Source organism: Centroberyx gerrardi, chromosome 24, assembly GCF_048128805.1.
Source record: "Centroberyx gerrardi isolate f3 chromosome 24, fCenGer3.hap1.cur.20231027, whole genome shotgun sequence".
NCBI classification, from domain to species: Eukaryota; Metazoa; Chordata; class Actinopteri; order Beryciformes; family Berycidae; genus Centroberyx; species Centroberyx gerrardi.
The window spans coordinates 19,967,467-19,981,200 of NC_136020.1; positions in this window are offsets into that span (position 1 = coordinate 19,967,467).

Here is a 13,734-nt window from a genome sequence, read left to right on the forward strand (position 1 = left end):
ATCCTGTAGTGAACTGAAGAAGGTCACAGCCACCTTGATGTTGATGTTACTCCAGTCTGAACTGGGGGAACGTTAATTATTAATTAATAATTATGTCAAATGTCAAGTTGAAACCTGCTCTGGTGGTTTAATGCTGCCTTGCTTGAGCATGACTTCAGACCTTTTGTAAATCATTAGGTTAATTCGCAGATTAGAGTTTTAGTTCTACAAACATTTCTCAGAGGCAGAGCTGCTCTGGAGGCAGAAATAATCTGATTGGTTGAGTTAAACCTCAGTGGGCGGAGCCAAAGAACCACAGTTTTAGAGCAGCTCTGCCTCCAAGAAATGTTTGTAAAACTAAAACAACTAATACTTCTGTAGTAATTTCATACATCTAATACATTATGCAACACATTTCAATACAGTCGAGAGACAATGGAGTCAAGACAGTCATCTTCCTATCAGGACTGTTTTGCTTTTTATGTTGTCCTTGTATGTACCTCGGTTGTTTTTCTGTTTTTTATTTTGGATATCTTGGATGTTTTGTTTTGTCTGTTTTTATTATGCTGCCCTCTTGGCCAGGTCTCCCTTGTAAAAGAGGTTTTTAAATCTCAATGAGACTTTTTTTTACCTGGATAAATAAAGGTTAAATAAAAAAGTACACCCTGGAGGGCAGCAGCAAGCACTGCACATCGTAAGGTGACATCATGTTGAAATAAGTGCTGCTTGGTGGACCAGATGCACGCTGAAGCAGCCTCCAGAATTTGGAAACAGTCTTAAATCATGTTCTGTATGTTTGACGATAAGCAACGCAACATTAAATGAGAATGGAGAACAGCATGTTTCCCCTGAATTACTGCAATCAGACAGTGTAATTAAATCCAAAGCTGTGTGCAGTACAAAAAAAAACTGCACTGTTTTCTGGAGCAGCATCACTTTCCTCTTAAATCAAGCTGAAGTTATGAGGTAGGCTCATTCACATCATTTACCAAAGGAAAGTTTTCTGTGACTCGAGGCTAATTTGGGCGTTGGAGGGCGTTGACCCCGTCTGAACGTTCTCTGAAGTGACGGACCGCGGCGGCCTGCCGGGGTCACGCTCGACGAATGTCAGCGGCCGATAACAGGACAGGTGATATTCCTTTTGTTCAGCAGGACCCCGGAGGTCCCCGGCGCTTAATTACATGTGGATTAATAAACCGATAAGCCTAATGAATCCTGACTATCGGAGCAGGTGAAAAGGGGGTAATGGAAGTAATTACCTCGCCTGATCTGTCCCTTGGAGGGCAAGCCGCTCCTAATTCAGGCGATAAAACAAGGGGATAAAGCCCACTCCGAGGGACGGAAATGGAATTCGTCGTTTGTAAAACATTATCCGCACAGAAACATTAGCTGCATGGCTAAGTGAGCGGTTCATGAGGCTGTGAATGGGGACGAGCAATTTGACTTTGAAAACACTGAGATCAGCTGTTTATACGACTCGAGGCAAAAGGTGACGATTACCAACGACGGACATGCATTATACATTCGGATAAAGCGCTGATCGATTGCTTCGCCGATATTTATTTGACCTATATAAGTGTCACGGGTGTTGGTCTCAGATCAATAGCCTCCATAGGATCTGTTTAATTGGATGGCGAGGCCGATTAACTCGGCGCGTCACTCCAAACAGCCGCCGAGCGCCGCCGGTCGTCGTACAAATCGGCACTGAGCTCATGTTAGTTAACTCCTTTCAGGCGCCGCGTCCTTCAGCGCCGCTCCATCAAACTGTAATTTAAACACATGGATCAATGCTTTCTGGGCGCTAACACGAAGAGTCCAGGGATTATGTATTTACCTCCAGGAGTCGACCCAGATTTGAGAGAAGTCGTCGGGTGGCGGCTTAACACCCTTGACACGAGAAGTGGCGAGAGGGCAGCGCTGCATCACATCCAATAAAAATCCAGTTCGCATGCTCTGATCTCCGGGACACAACCCCTTAAATTTAATATGGGACTTTGCTGCCTGAAATAACAATCCTTCAATAATTCCTCCGCACCCATTAGTGCCACCGCAGATATTCATGAATGTTACTTTATACTTGTGTGGTGTCATTTAGTTATTTATTTTAAAAAAAAAGAACATTTTGGTGTTAAATATTCAAAAAGAAAGTACATAACCAGCTCTTTTCCTAAAAATGCTGTAGGTACAGAAGGTCAAAAATGTGTACCACAAAATTACATCTTCGGCAGCCATGCTGGAAGATGTTTGTTTGATACAAACTGGAACCAAAACTTCATCTATCGTCCGGGTTGCTCATGTTAGCAGATAGGAGAGAGTAGAATTAATGCTGACATGGCGTGTTTTATACCTGATTGCAACCACTATATGTTTTATATCAGACGTAAAGGAGAAGAAGGGGAAGACATGGATTTGTTAAGTGTATGATGGGAAATGAGGTTCTAGTTGATCTCTGTGAAGACATCAAAACTTATAAAAACTCTTTGTGGTTGAATTGCCCTCAAATTCTGTAAGTGGGAACATATCCCAAAATCCTGAGACATATTGGGAAGTCAGAACAATACATTGCATAGTTTGCTTATATTTTGTAATTTATGCTGTACAGAGTAAGAACGTCACATTGACTTTATCTCCCTATATCTCTCAGATATACGGTATAAGAAGAATATTTATCCCCTTTTCTGTTGTTGTTAGTTCCTTCCGCAAAAATAGGTGGTACTCCTCCTGACATTGTTGTATTTGAAAATAATCATGGCAGTATCTGTGTTCTCTCTTGCACTGTATCAGCTGTGCGATTTGGTGGCTCATCAAAAACTGTGAATGAACACATCTCACTACTCACTATCTCCTCTAACTTTCTGATTTTGCAGCTTAACTTTCTAACGGCTCAGATCATCATCAGCGGACAGAACGGGCTGCAGAAGGCTGCTGACGAACGCCATTAGCCACGCAAACCACTCACGTCTAAAACAAAACCTGACGGAGCGTCCCTCTAACGGCGGCCGAGCGTTATGGATGGCGGGCCAAATGTTGCCGCTGGGGGAAATGAACGGCGAGTGCGGAGCTTGATGAACGGACGGATTGATTACTCTTCGGCGGCGACGCGCCCCTAAAAGCTCTTCGTACGCGGCTCCGCTAACAGCCGCGCCGACACGCCCGAGCGGACGGAGGGGAATTAAACTCAGACAGATACGCTTTACTACAAAGCAGAGAAGTACTGAGATGGAGATTATGGCTGTTTAACTGGCAGCCACCGAGCAGGAAATCACAGGGTGTGTAGGACATGATAGGGGTCATTAGAAAAACTACAACTCATGTAAGTACAACGCATTTAAAGTAGAACCCAGAACAACCTGGTACTGAGAGAGATAGGTGCTGTATGGATGAAGGCAGTTTCTACACTGAGGACAAACTGGTGTTGGCATGCTGAAGACCATGGCTTGTGTTTCACTACAAAATGCTATTTATCCATTTTAGGGGGAAAAAAAAAATTCTACCTGGCATTAATCAGTCAGTATTTGAAACCAGAGGTGATCTGCAAAAAGTAGTAGTTTATAGGAAAAGGTCTCAGGATGACTCAACTTAATATGGGTCATTTTTTTTGTCATTTTCTTCCAAATTGGTTGATATCTAATTTTGAAATTAAACCGTTCATATATTCATTTTCATCCTCCAGTTTTGAGAAACTACAATGTCATTCAGCAAATATGGCTTTACCATAAGTGGAGATGAAATTGCCATATTAACATTTACACTGTACGCATCAGATCCTATCTCATTACAGCAAAGTCAGAGAGAGGCAGAGTTACTGTAGCAGCACCTGAAGTAAGCAGCTTCTTACAGTTTCCTGGTGAGTGACGTTAACTTTAAAGGGTGACGTTCCTCCAGTTTCAGTTCCTCTCCACCTACCCCACCAGTTCTATCTAATCAATCTGATTACGTAGCGTCGAACTAAAGTAAGACTACCAAACATCCAATGTTCACCTGCTTTGGATTTCTAACCCCGGAAAAAGAGAATAGTTGATGTAGCACCTAAAACATCAGCAGAGGTAAAGCCTGATATTATTGTCTTCTATCTCAAACAACACCTAGATATCAGTTAACATCTCAGAAAACTTTAAACACTCAGTTTGGACTGGGCTCCTCATCCTCTTCCTCAACAGCAAGCAGCACAGTCACTAACTTTCTCTTGTCCATTTCTATTTTGCAACAACCCATTTTCTTTCTTCAGGTTAGCTGGCTTAGCGCTAATTAGATAGCTTGCAAGTTGTTAAACTTTGTGTTGCATAGCAACCAGAATGATGTAACGCTCCTTGCGCCCTTTGAGCTCTCTGTTGCTCTGTGTTACTAGCAACGCTCGCAGCTGTGCTTTGCGTCTGAGCAGGAGGAAAAAAAGCCTCCTGTCTGATCACGGTCTAATTGGTAAATGAGGAACCGCCTCTGAGTTAAGGCTGTAAATGAAGACAGTAAGAGGAACTGTAACAGTGCGAGAGGGACTTTAAAAGGAGTGAAGCCGGTCCTGTCTGTGTCACATCAGATAACCGGCCGGGCCGCGCTCCGCTCTGTTCTCCGGCAGCACCAATAGACGGCTAACAGACCGCTAAATTGCCCGGTGATTGTTTTTCGGCCCTCTGTCCTTTTCCTCAAATGGGGTGTAAGTGTTGAGCGACACGCGGCTCTACCTCACAGCTGCGGTCGCTCTTCAGGACCGGACTGGACTCGCTTTTTCCTCCTCTCTCCTCCCTCCTCCCTGGCCTCCTGTTTGCTCAGACAGACGCTGAGCAGCTGACAGCTTGGGTAAACGCCAGTCGGTCTGCTGTGTGTAAAGGTCTCTCTGCGTCGCGGCATCAGATCCTAGCGTCATATCCTGAGGAAAACCCTGTGGCGGAGATTAGTGTTGATACAGCAGCGGCTTGAAAATGAAGGATTTCACCGGGATTTCTTCACTCAGGAGTAGAATCTGAGGCCTCTGTGTCTAATTTTGGTCAATCTCATGTCTAACCCCTAAACATGACAATTTTGAGTCCTTGAATTTCCCCAAACAAGACCTTGGAAGTCACTGAAAAGTCCTTAAATTTGATGCCCAAGTGATATTTCTTGTCCTATCTTTTCAGTTTTCTCTCTCTTACTCTCTTCCTCTCTTTTTACCTCCTCTCTATCCTCATGTACTACCCCCCCCACTCCACCCCACCCACCCACCCACACACACACACACACACACACACACACACACACAAACCCTGACTCAGTGCCAGTTGGAAAAGGCCCAGATCATCTAAAGGCTTTCTGTGAGGGAGCAGCACAGTTGCCGCTCTCAAAGCGATTATGTTTCATTACAGTGGAAATGGGAGTACAGGGTTTCCTGGCGCCTAAAGATCAATACCCCCCCCCAACTCCCCCCCCCCCCCCCCTCTCCCTTTCATACTACAGACTACAGTTGGTTTACTTTAATGCCTGGCTGCTTGAGAGTTTGTTTATCAAAATGCAGCGTCTCTTCCAAAGGCACGATGATTATTGTTTACTCGATGCAGGAATTCATCTTTTGTGTATTCATCTTAAGTGTTTTCATTTGCATTACTCGTGTATTCATTTAATTTGTGACTGTATGTATCCGTTGTGTTGCTATTAGCAGCTCTATGCATGAATCTGCTCTATATGTGAATGTGACCAGAGTTGCCTTTGGAGACTCAGGCTGTGCTCACACTGCAGGACTTCATGCTCAATTCCAAATTGCTGCTCATATCTGATTATTTTGGATGACTGTTCATCATTTATCTATTCGAAGATGTAACTCATATCTGATACCAATATGAACTGATGGCGATGTTGAAAACACACATGCACAGACAACAACAAAAGACGTAACATCCATTTTTGTATATGTTTGTTTCCAACACATTTCAGTTACAGTCTGTGCAAAGTTGCCTAGTGCAGCTTGAGATATTTGCATGAAATTAAATACTTCAACATGAAATAGTGTTGGATTTCACATTATCTTGAGCAGTGGTGAGCCGTTCTTAAACAAGCCGACAGTCACGGTGTGGGTCAGCAGCAGCCACGACCCGACCCGAGTGGAAGAGCTACGATTGTGTTGGCTTGAAGACAGAAGAAGACACGGAGCCATCCAATAAATTCACAGTAAAGGACGCTGCTGTGAGTGGATCCATATGGTATCAGTGTCTTCTCTGTATCACATTCACAGAGGGATTATGACCACCAGCTTCATGCACCTACAAATGATATTTGGTTACCTGATATCTCTCAGATACTACTTCCTACTTCCTACGTCTAACTGGTGACCCAGCAACCTCTCATCCTGGTAAAATAACCTCCAGGTTGGTTTAGTTTATTTGTATGTACAAATGATAATAAATGACAAAACTGAAAAAAGGAATACATTAAACATTTTTTTTAATTTATTTTTAACAGAAAAAAACACCCCATTCCTAATGAAGAAAGAGAAAATTGGGGCAACACAATCCAAATGAAATCAAAACTCAAAACAGACTATTATACAATAGTAGACTTGTGTTTTATGTTGAAGATAATTATTTTGACATGAAAATTCCATTGAATGTCCCCACCTTTATAGTTTAATCCATTTGGAGCCAGATTACATCTCTAAGTATTTTAGCATGAAATCATGGTGTACATCATTTGTAATTTGCACTTTTTTAGCACAATTTCCCAGTTTTGTAATCTATATAAATCTAGTCTAAGAACGTCATTTGAGATCTTTCATTCATCGCCTCTGTACAGATCCATAAGGTAAAGAAAATAAAATGCTTAAGTGAGACAATTAGGGTAGAAAAACAAGATTTGTTATGCAGCTGGGCACAAGTAACAGGCTTCCAGATAATGCTTACCTTTATGGCTGTTTGGCTGCATTTAAATTACAGCCATCTGAATTATTCACTGCTCAGGGAGGGGGCTGGGGTGTGGGAGGCTACACAACTGTAATTAGTGCTGTTCTTTAACCCAGCATAAGGCTCCAACCAGTATCGAGAACATTAGAATTTATCTGCGAGACCGCTTCTGGCAATAATCCAGCCGATAATTAACAGCTGTAAAAATGGATTCTGTGAATTATATCTCACCACACCTTTAATTCTCTATTAAATATCCATTTTCTGACCCTGTTGGCTCTTTATCTCCCAGACACGGGAAGATGAATGGATGCTGCCTCGGCCCGATGCTGAAGAACCAATTCCTCAAAAACCATATTGCAGTACAATACTCCTAAAACATCTTGTTTTGTGATTAAAGAGATTTCACTGATATGGTTTTCCCATACATTCATTTCACAAGCTGCCCAGTAAAACCACAGCCCTCTACTGCAGTGATTCTCAACCTTTTTCATATCAAGGACCCCTACTTTAGTCCACATTAGAGCCACGGACCCCCATTTGACGAGATTTTGTCTCTCAGACCCAAATCTGAGAATATTTTTATTGTCAGATATGATTTTGTCCAGAACTCCATGACTATCTGTATTGTAGGTAGAGAGATAACAGAGAAACTATGATCAAAACAGTCATTCTTCTACATTCTCTAATTGTGTTAACTTCTTGTAAATGAAATAATGCTGAAGTTTAACAATTCGTCAATTTGCTGGGGACCCCCAAGGACCCCCTCAAGGACCCCCGGTGGTCCCCGGACCCCATGCCAGACAACCACTGCTCTACTGTTTAAATGCCCTGCTGTTGGCACCATGACAGTAAAGAAAGTGTTTCTTATTCACTTTCCCTGTCTAGATTTTCCCAAAGGAATCGAACCAACAACCTTCCAGTCACAAACCCACTTCTCCAACCTCTAGTCCACCGCTGCCCCGACTCTGGTGTTCGTTCATCTTAACTGTTGTGTGAGTGTTTTGTCAGCCAACAAAAAGCCCAGTAGATGTGCGATCACACTGAGAAAATACCCTGCTTTTGAATTATTGCAAAAACGACAATGGACTTAAATGACACATAAGATTAAATCATTGAAATCAAGCCTCTTAAGTCGATGAATATGAGCCACATAGCACCGGTTTCACCTAATTTCATCATTCACCTCAATTACAATTCCTCGGGAGAGACGCCGATGCCGAGCTGAACCCAGACTCATGTGCGGTCCATTACAGCCGCTCCGGTGACAGATGACAGCTTAATTGCCTGTTACTTCATGGAGTCTATAAATGCCCCACGTCATAAATGACACGTCTGAAATTGCGAGGGTGGAAGACGGAGGAACATGAAAAGAGTGGGCTTCTTTTTAATTTTTTTTTCAATAACTCGCTCCATACTCTGTGTTCGTGCATGCAGCAAATTGCCCCAATTCTATTTATTTCTTTATTTATTCTTACGTAGGCAACTAACCGTAGCCGTGTCTCCACCACTCTGCTCACTCTCCTGCATACAAAGGAACAGCCGTTTCAGTTATTTATCCTGAAGCAAAGGACGTTCTGGTTATTTACCTCCTCATTCATTTTTAGTGTAGTGGGTTTTAGGGTATGCATTAATGTTGCAGCGGAAATCGGTTAATTATACAGCGGCTGAGAGAGTCAATGCAGTCCTGAGAGAGCAGACATCTATCAGACAGTCTCAGTGTTCTCGCAGTAATTTGGCGCCTGAATGCACCACTCAGCACAAATAAACAACAAAGCCCATAGACTCACGTGGCGTTTAATGTTTTAGTTCAAAGCCATTACAGACGATGTCTGGCCAAGGGGCAAAGCTTAAGCTGCACCACAACACTGTTCAAATACATGCTGGCTGTTAAATTTTCACAATCATATGAAAAGCTTTTGTCGCTTTGGAACCCTTTTCCATAGAGTTTAGTTTCAGTATTAATTTGTGTAAATGAAGGAATGCATAGTTAAGTAATAGGCTAATCACCTTATTAAAAAGTCTCGAAATTACAAAATCTAATAAATTCCAACAACAGTCAGAGATTAAATGAAAGAAAGAAGGACAGAAACAAATACTGAATATTAAAAGTAATACAATAAACTTTTACAACAAGAGAACATAATGAGAAAACTACAACAAAAAGTTTTTTGGGGGATAAGATATTCTGTATCTAGTTACATCATAAATCTCCTAGCAACCGCATCTGCTGGAATCATGGATCCATTGGAGAATTAGCGGTGCACAATTATATCTAAATGCATAATAACTGGGCCAGAAAGAGAGAGAGCCAGTTTAAAAAGCTTGTTGTGGTGTGGCTGTAGATCCATTCAGTAACGTTCTCAGTCAAAGTGAATAGTGTGATAAGGTGGATTTGTTTCCAAATGTAGGTTACTGTGACACAGTAAACTGTCTTGTCTTTAGCCCTAGTCAGTCCCTCCAGGAACTTGCGATTTTGCAATCGCAATAATTAACGCAAATTCAAGAAATCTCCGCAATATTTGCAAGAGCTTGCGGTTTTGCAAAATTGCCGCAACTTTTCCGCATGAAATGGCCAAATCAACAGACCGCTTGTGATTTGGACCAATTGTCGCATTCGGTGTCGTGGTAACTTACGTCATCGCAGCGCGCATTCAGGTGGAAGATGAACAAAACTCACCTGCCAACAAAAATTACTGCCATAGACCGTGCAAAACAAAACAAAAGCAGCAAGAATCGAGGTGAGTGCAAAATTCAAGCTCTTGGAAGAGTTAATAGCTTAAACGGAGAGTGGGAGAGAATAGGGGCAGGCTGTGTGTGTGTGTGTGTGTGTGTGTGTGTGTGTGAGTGAGTGAGTGAGAGAGAGAGAGAGAGTAATTTATTTTTTTCCTTTGCTTGCAATTTTTCCCAATTCCTGCAATTTTACCGCAAAAAGAGCACATAAAACCTCGCAAATTGTATTGCAATTTTTGAGAAAAGCCGCAGCAAAATCAAGCATTTTTGGCCGCAATAATCACAAAAAAACTCAGCGAAATCCTGGTGGGACTGCCTAGTCTCTACTAAAACACTCTTGTAGTAGAGTTGTAGCTTGAGAAGAGTCAGCTCAGTTAACCTGAACAAACTGTTAGCTAGCTAACAGCAAAGACACTGATGTTAATGTTAACAGGCTAACGCTAGCTGTTTCTAGATATGTTAGCTAGTGTGCTAATCAGATATCTGTTAACAAGACAGTGATGGTTGATACTATGGTGAGCTAGCTAACAAGTTGACATTATCCAGACACAAAATTGGTCAGATGGATCAGTGGTGAAATGATCAGTTCTCAGTCAAAAGCAGCACAGGCCAAGTTGTACGCTTTGCTGTTGGAGGATGTCCTCCAATATGGCCGCCAGAGGGAGTGTAATGTAACCTGAAAGCCCTCTACAGGTAAATGAAATGCTCAAACCAATACAGTCAAAATGTTAACTGTTCATCAGTGACCTTTTTGGCTTTCATTTGCTATATTCCAAATGAGGAAAAAACCTTCTGAGCATCATTAAAATATCAGAGGTTAGTTTGTATGCTGCTGCAACAATGCTAACAGGAGCTGATAAGACGACAGGGAAAAGCTTATCCTCTTAGAGATCACAAATCCACAAAGCTAAATTTAGTTTGTTGATACGACTGTTGGTAATGTGTGATGCAACGCTGTGCGCAGCCTTACCTAACACTGACTGGCTCATTAAGACGCTGCTGGGTGCTGCGATCTGTCTCTGTGATCACATGGGTGAGAGCGTTCAGCTGATCAATGGGAACGTTTGACGTAAAATATTTAATACTTCCCCTTTCTTCCTCCTCATCATCGGGACTTTATGAGAACATGCACAAGGTGTTTTACTTGTCTGTTTGAACTGGGTCACATGATGACACAACATTTTGCACATTTGCAACCACAACTGAAAGTTTTTCAATTAAAAAAATACAAATAAAAATATAGAAAAATAGAAATTGCATAAAATCTTGGTTGTGGCTGTTCAAAATTGTGTAGTCTTTCCTTTATATAAGCTAAGTAAAAAAAAATTAATAACAAAAAATAAAACGCATTTTACCGACTTGCTTTTACATATTGACCTTTATTTATTTACTTATTTATTTATTCATTAAATTCCTCATAAACAATTAAAAAACAATTAGCAGGCCTGCATTAGTCTATGTAGCATAAAATTAAAACGTGGCAAAGTGGCAAATAGTAGTCAGTGAACAAAATCTCTCATTTTTAATTCCAAGAGGCTCCATTTAGTACATTTTGTATTCCAAACTTCTATTAATTCATTAATTAATTAAAAAAAAAAAAAAAACCTGAGTTTTATTATCCATTACCTCTGAAATGAAGAGTATAAAAGTTTTATCATTTTGTCAGCCAAGGACTTTGCCCGCTATCTGTTAATTGTTACCTCCGTTTGTTACTGTTTGTTTGTCTGTTAGCAGGATTACGGAAAAACTACTGGCCCGATTTTCATGAAACTTGGTGGAAGGGTGTAGCATGGGCCAAGGAAGAACCCATTAAATTTTGGAGCGGATCCGGATCCGACTCACGAACAAGCAATAATAGCACGAACCTTGGCGGAGGTCTGCGCTCTCCGAGTGCCCTTCTAGTTGTAATTTGGATTCATTTTGTGTTATCAATCACCGGGTGTCACGCTTAAGTGTTATTTGGGCACGTTGCCATGGCGACGTGAGGTGGGGCAGATAGGAAAGGTGCTGCATTTGAAAGTGATTAAATCTTGGCAGCGCAGCTCAATAACTCTGAAACTGACAGCAGGTCAGAAGGTTCATGTTCACATTATGAAGTTGGGTGAAGATCTGACCGAGCACAAACCCATCTTGATCTTTCCTCATCTATCTTCATCCTCACAGGGACACCTTGGTCATCACCATCATCATCTTCACTCACAATCCTCCTGGTATATGTTTACAGCATATAAAACAAGTCTTATGTTTATAGAATTTGATCCAATACTCTTGGAAAACAGTGACTTGAACCTGCTGCCATCGATTTAGATATGATGTGGCACTTTGTGAATTTCATTGCCACTAAACCTTTTTTTCACCTTTTTCTAACCAAATAAGATGGAAAAATATTGAACCGACTATGTTGTGCTAAAATGAAAGGGCATCAGGGTGACCTCTGACCTCCCTGTGGATGGGGAATAAAAAGGGTACTGTCAGAGTTGGTGTCAATTCATAAATTAATTCATCAATTCCAATTCAACTGAGGAATTGGAATTCGAAAAAACCTCCAGGAAACAGAACTGGAATTGAATTGGAATTTCAGGAAGTTTAATTTAATTCGATGAAATTCTGTGAAATTCCATGTTTTTCTCACCACATATCTGAGATTACACATAGTGTTATAAATTATCAATAGTGAATATCATAAAATGTTAAAGGAACCTTTCAGTTGGCATTTGATGCAGAACATGTAATCGTAATCCATACATTACGATTGAATATATTTGATTTGTTGGACTGTCTTTTATCTGATTCATAATGTTTTGATTTATAATGTTTAGCGAGTCGAGACAGTGGGAGACTTTCACATTCACACTGCAACTAAAGGAGCTGAACTTCACCATGAATTCTCAGTTCAGTTAATGAATGGCTCCAACCCTGGTACATACTCATCTTTCATGTAGTTCAAGATATTTATTAATGTATGTATTTATGTTTGTGTTTTCAGTGTTGTATTTGTATTCTGGTCCTCTACTCTTATTCCTCCAGTGAAATAAAGCTTGAAAGCACAAAAACACGGCGGACTACAGTCAGTATCCCACGTACTTCCTGAAGTGGGGGACCGGATCTCTGAAGAGCCGGTTTCTCGTGTATGTGAGCTGTGGACTCACATCCTGCTGCAGCTGGAGTGTGGTTACCGTAATCGCTGTCTCATCTCTCTGTGTTTCCCCCCCCACACAGTTAATGCTGTTATTACACGGCTCTTGTGTGTCGCGGCACTCAGCGCGCCCCACTACACGCTGCCCTCGTGCTTGTCAATAGGGGGCTCCATGTCAGCGCATGAGTAATTTGGAGCGTTGCCGTGGCTTTTCGAGTGCGCACCTGAAACAAAGCCTGTAAACGGAGCCCCCACTCTGTTGCCTGACTCACTCTGCCCTCGTCAACTACGCCAATCTCATTAGACGCCACTCATCGGGATTTAAATGCCACGCCGCCGTTTGAAAGCTGCGGGGCCCGTGATCTGAGCGTTCATTCATACAATACATGTAAACACACAAGGGATGATGTCGACCGATGCCGTCTGGCGCACGCTTTCACCAAAACACCTCGCAGCGTGAGTGGAGACAGATTTATCACTGGAGGCTCCAGGGAGAATTGAACCCCAAACTGTGGCAACTTGAGTGCCTTGCATATAGTTTTTATTTTTATATAGTTTTTCATTTTTATTTCAATTTCAGTTTAATTTTAGTTAGTATTTTGGTGTGGGTTTGGAAATTTTTATTTCATTTTATTTTATTATTATTTTTATTTTTTTTTACAAATGTTTAGTTTTAGTTTCATTTTTATCTAGTTTCAGTTCTTGTTTTAGTAGTTTTGGTAGGGCTATGTTTTGAATAATATAATATAATATAGTATAATGATAGACAATAAAGATATTTTGTATATGTTTGCAACAGGTATGGTGTTACACAAACAATAAATCATAAATTCTTTTAAAATTTTATTTACATGAATCTTTCAATTTGCATTCAGTAAATAAAGCCAAAAATGATCTGCCCAAAATTCACTCTTTTTTACCCTGCACATAAACAAAAAGGTAAAAACTAAAATCATTTCTCCTATATTTTTATCTTAGTTAGTTGTGCAAGTAGACATGATAGTTTCAGTTCATTTTTATGTT